The sequence below is a fragment of the Eptesicus fuscus genome, chromosome 9 (genome assembly GCF_027574615.1).
Source record: "Eptesicus fuscus isolate TK198812 chromosome 9, DD_ASM_mEF_20220401, whole genome shotgun sequence".
Lineage (NCBI taxonomy): Eukaryota > Metazoa > Chordata > Mammalia > Chiroptera > Vespertilionidae > Eptesicus > Eptesicus fuscus.
Genome location: NC_072481.1, coordinates 95039157 through 95052147, shown reverse-complemented (window position 1 = coordinate 95052147; position 12991 = coordinate 95039157).

Genomic DNA, 12991 nt, shown 5'->3' with positions numbered 1-12991 from the left:
GCTGTTTGCCAGGGCGATGCATTCAGAGAGGCTCTTGCGCTGAAGCTGCATGACAGAAGTGTGTCTGGGTAGGCAGCTGGGAGTGGGGTAAATCCAAATTTCTACTACTGAGGGCCTTGTTCCCTTGGTTGGGTTTGTGCGCACCCAGTGGTAGCTCACAGAGCCACCCAGGAGCCATTTGCCAGGGCGGTGCACTCAGGATGGCCCTCGCATTGAAGCCGTGTGATCAAGGAGTCTGTGGGCAGGTATCCAAAAAGGGGGGACTCAGAATTTCTATTGCTAGGGCAGTGAGCCCTTGTTTGGATAACAGCGTGCCCTGCAGGGGCTCACAGAGGCACCCAAGACCTGCCTTTGCAGCCTTGGGCTCAGGAGGCCTGTGCGCTGGCAAAACATGGCTGTGGTGTCCAGAGGTCGGCAGCTGTGAAGTGGGGAAACTCAGACTCAGTTTTGGCTGTTGTGCACTTGGTTGAATTCGCGCGCACCCAGTGGTGGTTCACCGGGGTACCCCAGGGCCGATTGCCAGGGCGGTGCACTCAGATAGGCCCTTGCACTGAAGCCGTGTGTCTGAGGTGTCTGTGGGTAGGCATCCGGGAGTGGGGGAAAGTCCGAATTTCTACTGCCAGGGGCCTTTTGCCCTTGGGTGGATTCACTCACGCCCAGTGGCGGCGCACTCAGGCACTCAGAGGGGCCCTGGCGCTGAAACTGTACAACTGAGATGACTGTGGGCAGGTATCCAGGAAGGGGGAATCCAGAGTTTCTACTGGCAGGACAGTGGGCCCTTGTTTGGATAAGAGCGCGCCCAGCGGGGGCTCACAGAGGCACCCAAGAGCCACCTTTGTGGCCTTGGGCTGAGGGGGTGTGGCCTTGGGCTGAGGGAGTGTGCACGCTGGCAGAGCATGACTGTGGTGTCCAGATATCAGCAGCTGTGAAGTGGGAAAACTCAGTTTTTGCTGCTGTGCCCTTGGTTGAATTCACGTGAGCCCAGTGGTGGCTCCCAGGGGTACTCTGGGGCTGATTGTCAGAGCGGTGCACTCAGTTTGGCCCTTGCGCTGAAGCCACATGACTGAGTGTCTCTGGGCAGGCAGCTGGGAGTGGGGGAAGTCCGTATTTCTACTGCTGGGAGGCGAGGCGGGGGTGGGGGGGTTGGGGGTTGAGGGGGGGGGGCTTATGCCCTTGGTTGGGTTTGCGCACGCCAAGTGGCGGTGTGCTCAGGCACCCAGAGGAGCCCTGATGCTGAATCTGTGCAACTGAGGTGGCTGCAGGGAGGTATCCAGGAAGGGGGAATCCAGAATTTCTACTGCCGGGGCAGTGGGCCCTTGTTTGGGTAAAAGTGTGCCGCAAATCGGCACCCACTAGCAGCCTGTGGAGTGGTGGGCTCAGGCAGCCTGTGCTCTTGAAAAGTGCAACTATGGCGCTGGAGAAGCGCAACTGTGGCGTCAGGAGTTCAGTCACTGGGGAGGGGGGGAGTTGCACTTACTGCTGCAGGAGCAATGCACCTTTGGAGGTGGAGGTCCCGGGGTCCGCGGGTCTGCGGGTGGGGCAGCAGGATTTTGGCTGGAATCACTGCCGGGTCGCAGGCAGTGTCTAAGGCCTGTCTGGGTGGTGGTGCTGATGAGTTCCTAGAAGAGGCCACTCTCCCCTTCAAGATGGCGTGGGCTCTGTGCCCGAGTCCTGCAGTCCGGAGAGTGCCCGCAGCGTGGGAGTCTCTCCCTGTCCAAGAGAGCCTGGTCTGCCAGTCCCTGCTGCTCCTGCCGGATTTAACTGTCCCTCACTCAGTCACACACACACCACACACATCCACACACTCTCCTTTCATCCCCTCACTCACTCACACCCTCTCTCTCACCTCTGTCCTGTGCTCCGCCATCTTCTATCCCCGAATATCGTATATTTTAAATAGCAAGAGCATATATTGAATAAGACGGGGAATTCTGTGAATAGTAAAATAATGTAAAAACATTCTGGATCATAATTTCGTTATCTCAAAAAAGATATGTTCTTCATTCAACATCTTTTTGGGGTTTGCTTGCACTCATGAGTGAATGCATGATGTGAAATTGTATTCTTAATTAAAACTGCAGAGGTGTCATTTAAAATAACGAGAAAATATCTGCAATGAAACCATAAGGTGAGTTCTGTAAGAATTACCTGTAACAGAATTACATTATAGAGATTGTTCACCTAAATAGAGTTACATTTATTTGAAGATATCTACTTTTTATTTAAAAATGCATTTTCTGCCCTGGCTGATGTGGCTCTATTGCTAGAGCATTGACCAGGGCACCAAAGGAACTCAGGTTTGATTCCCAGTCAAGGGCATCTTCCTGGGTTATGGGTTTGCTCCCCGCCCCTGGTTGAGGAGCGTGAGGGAGGCAACCAGTTCATGTGTCTCTCTCACATCAATGTTTCCCTCTCTCTCTCTCTCTCTATCTCTCTCTCTCTCTCTCCTTTCTCTCTCTCTCTTCTCCTCCCTCCCTTCCTTCCTCCCTCCCTCACCTCTTCCCTTCCATTCTCTCTGGAAAACAATGGACAAAATATCCTCAGGTGAGGGGAAAAAAAGCATTTTCTATTACTATCAAATTTCCTTATGAAATAAACATTGTGACCCTTAAATTTTCCACTTACCATGCCTGTCATCCTACCTTAACTTCTTTAAGTTATTTTGATACTACACTTCCTGTCTTATCTCATTAAGTAACCCCTTAGTTAATAGATGAGTATGAATAATGCTAATATTTGAGCAATAAAGAGGATTAAGAGATTAAGATGGATTTCACTACCTTTAGTTGGGCCAACGCCTTGTTTCTTTCAAGTGCTAATAAATATTTCACTTTAGAAACATTAGCCAGGTGTGTGTTATTGTGTACATAGACAGAAGGGCAAACTGCTTATTATACTTACAGGCATTTTCAACTCCCTTCAGTTCTGGAGAAAAACCATCACTTTATTTACTTTTCCCATCTCTTAGTGGTGGCAAGATAGACACAATAGTTTTCAGACTATGTCTGCATAGCTATGCAGATCTGCAGAATTTTACATTTGAATGGGCTGTGACAACCCCAAACTAGACAGGCTAATAAATAAATATTTGAGGCAAAATAGCTTTAATCTAACAGTTTACTGAGTTTACTTGAGTGTATGGTCTCTATGTATACATTTCCTCCTCCACATAAGTTGAATGCTGATAAAAGAAACTAGTACAGAACTATGTAGATGGAAAATCAATACTATCAAAAGTTAAAATATTTCTACTCTTGTAAATATTTTCAAATCTGAGAGTAAACACTATAATCTGCACTTTACACTAAATAAGTGGTGCTCTTTTTTTTCTTTTCTTTTGGCTTGAATAACAGAAATGTAAGGCTCACAGTTCTTGAGGTTGGATATCCAAGATCAAGGTGTCAGGGGGGTTGGTTTCTTCTGAGGCCTCTCTCCTTGGCTTGTTGTAGATGGATATCTCCTTGTGTCTTCTGTTTGCTTGTTCCCAGCTTTCTTGAGATATAATTGACATATAATATTGTGTAAGGTTAGGGTATAGAACATGTTTACTTGATATACTTATATATTGTAAAATGATTACACCATAGCATTAGCTATTACCTCCATCACATCACTTAGTTACTGTTCCTTTTTATGGTGAGATATTTAAGATCTACTCTCTTAGCAACATTTAAATGTATAATACAGTAATATTGGCTATGATCACCATGCTGTTGTACCTTAGATCCCCAGGGTAAGATAGCTGCCAGGACTTATTGATCTGATGTCAGGAAGTTTATACTCTTCAACCAACATCTCCACATTTCCTCCATCCCACAGGCCACGGCAGCTATCATTCCACTCTCTGCTCTTTTAGATCCACATACAGTGATATTATACTTAGTACTAGAGGCCTGGTGCATGAAATTCGTGCATGGGGGGTGGGTGTCCCTCAGCCCAGCCTGCACCCTCTCCAATCTGGGACCCCTCGGGGGATGTCCAACTGCCCGTTTAGGCCCTATCCTGGTCAGACATCCCTCTAACAATCCAGGACTGCTGGCTCCCAACTGCTTGCCTGCCTGCCTTCCTGATTACCTCTAACCGCTTCTGTCTGCCAGCCTGATCACCCCCTAACCACCCCCCTGCCAGCCTGATTGATGCCTAACTGCTCCCCTGCCAGCCTGTTTTCCCCTAACTGCCCACCCCTGCAGGCCTGGACACCCCTAACTGCCCAACCCTGCAGGCCTGGTCCCCCCCAACTGCTCTCCCCTACAGGCCCAGGTCCCCCCCAACTGCCCTTCCCTGCAGGCCCGATTGCCCCCAACTTCCCTCCTCTGCTGACCTGATCACCCCTAACTGCCCTCCCCTGCAGGCTTGATCACCTCCAACTGCCCTCCCTTGCAGGCCTGGTCCCTCCCAACTGCCTTCCCCTGCTGGCCTGGTCCCTCCCAACTGCCTTCCCCTGCTGGCCTGGTCCCTCCCAACTGCCCTCCCCTGCTGGCCTGATCACCCACAACTGCCCTTCCTTGAAGGCCTGGTCCCTCCCAACTGCCCCCACCTGCTGGCCATCTTGTGGCGGCCATCTTGTGTCCACATGGGACAGCCATCTTGTGTGTTGGAGTGATGGCCAATTTGCATATTACTCTTTTATTAGATAGGATAGAGGCCTGGTGCCTGGGTGGGGGCCAGCTGGTTTGCCCTGAAGGGTGTCCTGGATCAGGGTGGGGGTTCCCTTGGGGCATGGGACAGCCTGGGCCAGGGGCCTGTGGTGGTTTGCAGGCTGGCCACACCCCCCGGCGACCCAAGCGGAGGCCCTGGTATCTGGGATTTCTTTATCTTCTATAATTGAAACTTTGTAGCCTGGAGCAGAGCCAAGCCTCCTGCTTGCTTAATGGTTGCATTTCTCCTTTTATTGAGATACAATTCACATTCTATTCCCATACATTTTAAAGTGTACATTTCAGTGATTTTTTTTTTACTTGTTAAACATATTTTAAAATTATAATTAAAACATTTTTTAAATTACAGTTGACATTCAATATTATATCAGTTTTAGATTTACAGTATAGAGAGTAGACATTTATATAATTTATAAAGTGATCCCCTGATAATTCAATATTGTAATAACATTATTACAATACTAGAGGCCCAGTGCATGAATTCATGCATGGATGGGGTCCCTCGGCCTGGCCAGCAATCAAGGCCTATTGGGGGGCCGGCCGGCGGCAGGGAGGGACCCCGGGAGGTTGGTCAGCTGCGGAAGGTTGGCTGTGGGAGTGCACTGACCACCAGGGAGCAGCTCCTGTGTTGAGCGTCTGCCCCCTGGTGGTGAGTGTATGACATAGCAACTGGTTGACTGGTCGTTCCGGTTGTTCTGGTCAATTAGGCTTTTATATATAGAGATTATTGACTAAATTTCCTATGCTGTACTTCAAGCATGTCAAACTCAAAGGCTAACATGAGCCAAATACTCACTCTCCCTCCGGAATACTCACTGCAGCATCTGGGCATGGCGCTGTCTTTTGAGGACCGTGCTCCATGCTGTTACTCTGTAATGTTGCTTCTCTTGCCATTTTTTGTATCTCTTTTCCTTCCAAGATCACACATCTCTTTTCTTTTGGTTACAGCAAACACACTATTTTGCCTGTTTTTCTATTGGGTAGTTTGTCTTAACAATTTATAAGAATTATTTGTACATTCACTATATTATCTCTTTACCTATCTTATGCATTACAGATTTTACCCCCCTTTAATTTATGGTGTCTGTATTTTTAAATGTTAATGTATATCATTGAAACATAGTTTCAATAATTTGTAAAAATAAGAAATAAGCAAGACTATTTCATACCTCCTCTTTTTTTTCCATTTTATTTTTTATTTTTTTGAATATATTTTATTTTATTTTTTAATAAATCTTTATTGTTCAGATTATTACAATTGTTTCTCCTTTTTCCCCCCATAGCTCCCCTCCACCCGGTTCCCACCCCACCCTCTGCCCTTACCTCCCAGCCACTGTCCTCATCCATAGGTATAAGATTTTTGTCCAGTCTCTTCCCGCACCCTCCACACCCCTTTTCCCCCTGAGAATTGTCAGTCCACTCCCTTTCTATGCCCCTGATTCTATTATATTCACCAGTTTATTCTGTTCCTCAGATTTTTAATTCACTTGATTTTTAGGTTCACTTGTTGATAGATATGTATTTGTTGTTCATAATTTTTATCTTTACTTTTTTCTTCTTCTTCTTAAAGAATACCTTTCAGCAATTCATATAATACTGGTTTGGTGGTGATGAACTCCTTTAGCTTTTTCTTATCTGTGAAGCTCTTTATCTGACATTCAATTCTGAATGATAACTTTGCTGGGTAGAGTAATCTTGGTTGTAGGTTCTTGCTATTCATCACTTTGAATATTTCTTGCCACTCCCGTCTGGCCTGCATAGCTGCTGTTGAGAAATCAGCTGACAATCGTATGGGTCCTCCCTTGTAGGTAATTAACTATTTTTCTCTTGCTGCTTTTAATATTCTCTTTTTGTCTTTTGCTCTTGGCATTTTAATTATAATGTGTCTTGGTGTGGTCCTCTTTAGATTCTTTTTGTTTGGGGTTCTCTGCACTTCCTGGACTTGTAAGTCTATTTCTTTCACCAGGTGGGGGAAGTTTTCAGTCATTATTTCTTCAAATAGGTTTTCAGTATCTTGCTCTCTCTCTTCTTCTTGTACCCCCATAATTCTGATGTTAGTACGCTTGAAGTTGTCCCAAAGGCTTCTTACACTATCTTCAACTTTTTAAATTCTTTTTTCTTTTTGCTTTTGCAGTTGAGTGTTTTTTGCTTCTTTGTATTTCAAATCTTTGACTTGACTCTTGCATTCCTCTAGTCTGCTTTTGGGTCTCTGTATAATATTTTTTATTTCAGTCAGTGTATGTTTAATTTCTAGTTGGCCCTTTTTCATATCCTCAAGGGTCTCGCTAAATTTATTGGCCTTTTCTAGAAAATTCTTGAAAAACCTTATAACCGTGGTCTTGAACTCTATATTCAGTCATTTGTTTTCCTCCATTTCTTTCATTTGTGATCTGTTTCGTTGTCTCCGCATTTTCGCTGCTTCCCTCAGTTGGTAGGGTAGCTTTGTGGGCTAGGTGTCCTATATGGCCCAATGGGTCAGCCTCCCCAGTTACCTGAGGTGGACACTCTTGGTGCACCCCTTTGTGGACCATGTGTACAGCCTTGTAGTTAAGTCTTGATTGTTGTTGGTATCACTGGGAGGAATTGACCTCCAGACCAAATTGGCTGTGAGTATCAGCTGTTTCTATGCCGGGAGAACTTCTGTGCTGGAGACAGCCTTATGGGACCAGACTTGCAAAATTGCAAAAGCCTCTGTGCTCAGCTTGGATGAGGCCGAGTCTCAGGTCTGAGCAGACAGTCTTGGCTTCCCATCAGCCCTGCCCTATGAGCCCCCTGGGTCTCAGTGTCCCTCGGTACTCGCTGCAAGCACCTCTGAGAGAAAGCTGCCCTCGAGTTTTGCCCACTGCCAGACAGTCCACTTTCTCCCCCAATGAATCTGGATTCCCAGATTCTCACCCAGAACTGGAGTTCAGAGCAGTCGAGAGCTTCCGGTTCCCTCCAGCTAGAGAAAGCCTGCAGCACACTCAGCAGTCAGTCCTCTCTGGCCTCCAGACCTCTGCCTTTCATGGCTCCCCTGAGTTTCCACCTGACTGTCCAGATTCCCCCCGTAAGAGCATGGGTCCCCAGGGGCTCACCCAGAACTGGGATTCAGTGCAATCGGGAGCTTCTGACTCCCTCCTGCTAGGGAAAGCCAGTGGCAACCTCAGCAGTCATTCCTCTCTGCACGCACTCGCACATGTGCGCGCCTCAGATCCCTGCCCGCCATGGCTCCCCCGAGTCTCCGAGTCTCCGTGTGCCTTTCTGTCTACCTGACAGTCCAGAATCCCCCCATATGAGCCTGGGTCCACAGGGTTTCGCCCGGAACTGGTATTCAGTGCAGTCGGGAGCTTCCTTTTCCCTCTCGCCAGAGAAAGCCAGCCAGGCACTCAGCCGTCCTTCCTCTCTGCACATGTGTCTCCATACCTCAGCCCTTTGCAGCTCCTCTGATTCTCGGTGAGCTTTTCTCTTTCCTTCTAGTTGCAGAATTTCCACTCAGCCAGCTTTCCTGTGGTTCTGGATGATGTCTGTTCTGTCTTTTAGTTGTAGTTTTGAAATTGTTGTGTGAGGCAGCAGTGTAGATGCTTACCTATGCTGCCATCTTGGTTTTCCGCCCTTCCTCTTTCTTTAAACTTCCTTGCCTTCCCATCTCTTTATTCTCATCCTAAAAGTAGAAACCACCCAAAAAGACAGTCCTCATCCCACTAACAAACATACCAACTTGCCTTAAACTGCACCTATACATGCTGTGCCTTCAGTTCTCAGAGTGGTCAACCAGTCTCTTGGGATCCATCCCCTTTAATAACTACTTAAAATTTACACTCAAATTTCTGGCTTTGTACCATCACTTACCATGACAGGAACATAGTAGGAGTCAAGAAATGCTAGTTGAATTAACAGGTTTGGGTCAAGCCAGGTTAGGGGCTCCCTCAAAGATAAGTCTATTTCCTGAAGTTAGTGGGACTGGACTTGACCTGTTCTCATCAAAGTCCTAGAGCTTTGTTTTCACATTTTGTCTGGAGACCTCTTCACACTTTAAACTTTTTATTGCTGTAAATAAAGTCCCTCCTCCCTTATTTTTATACTAAATGTCCTGTTCAGTATCAATTGGTTTGATGTTGAATCCCTTGGATTTTCTATGTATACAAGTATTTCCTTTGTAAATAAAAGTAATTCTACTTCTTATTAATAGATCTTTAAAAATACTGAATACTAGAAATTACAGAAGATATCTCTATCTAATTTCTGATTCTAATTTCTGATTTTAATATTTCACAATGTAAATAACTTTTTAAATTTTCATCAGAGGATATGTTTTTTAATTGATTATTAGAGAGAGAGATGGGGGGAGAGAGAACATGGATTGGATGCCCCACCCCCCACATGCACCTTGACTGGGATGAACCCACAACCAAGGTGTGTTCCCTGACTGGGAATTGAACCCGCAACTTGGTGCACAGGACAATACTATAACCAACTGAGCCCCCTGCCAGAGCTTCACAATGTAAATAATTTTAATGATAGCTTTAGGCAAAGGCAACTTGAGATTTCGAGAATTTATGAAGATTTTGGCAGGTATGATGAAAGATTAATAAGAACACAGAAGTACTGAAAACTGAGTTTATATATGAAAATGCACACATGTACATCTTAACCCTACTAATTTAGAACATTCTAGAAAACCTAATACATGAATGCACATTCCATTAGACATCTTAACAAAGTCATTTTCACATGCTATGTAGCCCCTGGAAAATCATATCATGCACTTGTGTATGAGAACAATAGTGAAAAGAATAAATATTGTCTGAATATTTTATTGTGAAAATTAGTGGCCTTGTGCACAAAATTCATGCATGGGGGTGGGTGGATTGTCCCTCAGCCCAGCCTGCACCCTCTCCAATCTGGGACCCCTTGACAGATTGGGTCGGACATCCCTCTCGCAATCCAGGACTGCTGGCTCCTAACTGCTCCTCTGCCTGCCTGCCTGATTGCCCCTAACCACTCTGCATGCTGGCCTGCTTGCCCCAACTGCCCCCCCCAGCCTGCTCACCCCCAAATGACCCCCACTGATGGCCTGCTTGCCCCCAACTAGTCCCCCTGCTGGCATGCTCCCACAACTGTCCCCCCACCAGCCTGATGACCCCCAATGGCTCCTCTAACCAGCCTGATAACCCACAACTGCCGTCCCATCCTGGCTTGATCACCCATAACTGCCCTCCCCTCTTGGCCCCTAACCGTCTCTACCTCGGCCCTGCCACCATGGCTTTGTCCAGAAGAACATCTGGAAGGTCTTCTGGAAGGTCTCCCAGTCTAATTAGCATATTACCCTTTTATTAGTATAGATAGAGGCCTGGTGCATGGGTGGGAAATGGCTAGTTGCCCTAAAGGGTGTCCCAGATCAGGGTGGGGGTTTGCTTGGGCAAGGGGCCTGTGGTGGTTTGCAGGCCAGCCATGCCCCCATGGAGTGAGGGTCCCTGCTTGGGGGGGAGTGGCCAGCCTGGGTGAGGGGCTGATGGTTGTTTGCAGGCTGGCCACTACCCCCAGTGGGGACTCTCACCTCATGGGGGTGTGGCCAGCTTGGGTAAGGGGCTGAGGGCCATTTGCAGGCCCCTCCCTTGGCGGCTGGCCTGGGCGATGACAACCCAAGCCTCCCTCGTGCCCAGGCCAGTTCCGTGGCCACTGCCCACAGGCCCCTCCTTCAGCAGCGGCCAGGGCGGGTGGAGGCATCCCAAGCCTTCCATGCACCCTGGCTGGCTCTGTGTCCACTGTCTGCAGGCCCCTCCTTTGGTGCTCACCTGGGCTGGCTCCATGTCCTCCACTCACAGGCCCCTCCTTCAGCGGCCGGCCCGGGCAGGCAGGAACCTTGACTTCCTCCATTGCCAGGGGCAACCCAAGCCTCCCACTGGCTCTGGCTGACTCTATGGCCACCTCCATCTTTGTCCCACTAATTTGCATACTCATTCCTGATTGGCTGGTGGGCATCATGAAGTGACAGTCAATTTACGTATTTCTCTTTTATTAGTGTAGATACTTTTGACCTCGCAGACCCCCTCGCAGAGGGTTGCAGAGAACCCAGAGGTTATCAGACCACATTTTGAGAACCACTGTGTAGATGACTTTCTAAGTCATAGGCTCAATCCCTAGCCCTGGTCTGGGTGGGTACGGAAGCCAACCAATCCATGTGTCTCTCTCACATGGATGTTTCTCTCTCTCTGTCTCTCCCCCTCCCTTTCACTCTCTCTAAAAAAAAAAAAAAAAAATCAATGAAAAAATATCCTCAGTGATGATTAACAACAACAACAAAAATAAATAAATAAAAATAAACAATTGGTGTCGAGTACTACCTCTCCTTCCTTACCCTTAAACATGGTGGTCTGAGGATAAGGCCCAGCACATGACGTCAGCCCCATGCTTCAGCTGTGCAGTAATGACCTGAATGGAACTGGCAGTGAAAGCAGTAGCGATGCATCACTTCATGAATCGCAGGCTTGGTTGGCAGATGTTAGCATTTACTCACACATACTTTGTATACAGTATTGATTTGAGCCACAAGGTGACAGTGACTGCCATCTGACCCTTTATGTTTAGGAACTATTTGCCTTTCTGTTTCATGAGGAGCTTTCTACCTGTATCACTTTGCTAGAGCTACCATAACACAGTGCCACACACTGGGTGGCATAAATAACAGTCCTCTGAGTTCTGGATGCCAGAAGTCCCAGCTCAAAGTGTCAACAAGGCCGTGTCCTCTGAGGCCTCTCTCCTCAGTGTGTGGATGGTGTCTTCTCCCTGTGTGTTGACAGGGTCTTCCCACTGTGCCAGTGTCCTGATCTCCTCTTCTCTCTTAAGGACACCAGTCATATTGAATTAGGGACCATGGAATGACCTCATTTTACCTTAATCACCACCTTTTTAATTTTATAAAATTTACTGGGGTAACATTGGTTAAATTATATAGGTTTCAAGTATACATCTCTATAATATATCATCTGTATATTATATTGTATGTTCACCACCCAAAGTCTAGTCTCCTTCCCTCACTATATATTTGACCTCATTTACCCTTTACTATCTACTCCCCAACCACCATTTTTCTGGTAACCACCATACTGTTGTCTATGCCTATGAGTTTTGTTTGTTTATGTTATTTGTATGTTTGCTTTCTGTTTTATATCCCACACTAGAGGCCCAGTGCACAAATTTTGTGCACTGGGCAGGGGTGGGGGAGGTTGTCCCTTAGCCCAGCCTGCACCCTCTCCAATCTGGGACCCCTCAGGGGATGTCCGACTGCCGGTTTAGGCCCGATCCCAAAGGACATCCCTCTCACAATTCAAGACTGCTGGCTCCCAACTGCTCGTCTGATTGCCCCTAACTGCTTCTGCCTTCCAGCCTGATCACCCCTAACCACTCCCCTATCAGCCTGATTGATGCCTAACTGCCCCGCTGCTGGCCCGATTGCCCCCTACTGCCTTCCCCTGCAGACCTGATCACCCCCAACAGCTCTTCCCTGCCGGCCCAGTTGCCCCCAACTGCCCTCCCCTGCAGGCCCGGTCCCTCCCAACTGCCCTCCCCTGCAGGCCCAGTTGCCCCAACTGCCCTCCCCTGCCAGCCCAGTTGCCCCCAACTGCCCTCCCCTGCAGGCCCAGTCTCCCTCAACTGCCCTCCCCTGCAGGCCTGGTCACCCCTAATTGCCCTCCCCTGCCGGTCTGGTCACCCCTAACTGCCCTCCCCTGAAGGCCCAGTCCCCCCCAACTGCCCTCCCCTGCAGACCCAGTCACCCCTAACTGCCCTCCCCTGCAGGCCTGCTCGCCCCCAACTGCCCTCCCCTGCTGGCCATCTTGTGGAGGCCATCTTGTGCGAGGGCATGATGGTCAATTTGCATATTACCTCTTTATTATATAGGATGAGTAAAATCATATGGTTCTTAACCTTTTCTGACTTATTTTGTTCAGCATGACAGTCTCAAGATCCATCCATGTTGTCAAAAGTGGTTGTATTTGATCTTTCTTATGGCTGAGTAGTATTCCATTGTGTAATGTTCCAATTTAAAGGTCCCATCTCTGGCTGGCTGGTGTGGCCAGGATGTCATGTTCAATTCTGGGTCAGGGCACATGCCTGGGTTGTGAGAATCCCCAGAAAGGGGCATGCAGGAGGCAACCTATCAATGATTCTCTCTCATAATTGATGTTTCTATCCCTCTCTCCTTTCCCTTCTTCTTTTAAATCAATATAAATAAATAAATAAATAAATAAATAAATATCCCATCTCCATAAACAGTACCTCTGAGGTACTGGGAATTAGGACTCCAACATATGAATTGGGGCTGACACGATTCAACCCAGACCACTGTTTCCCCT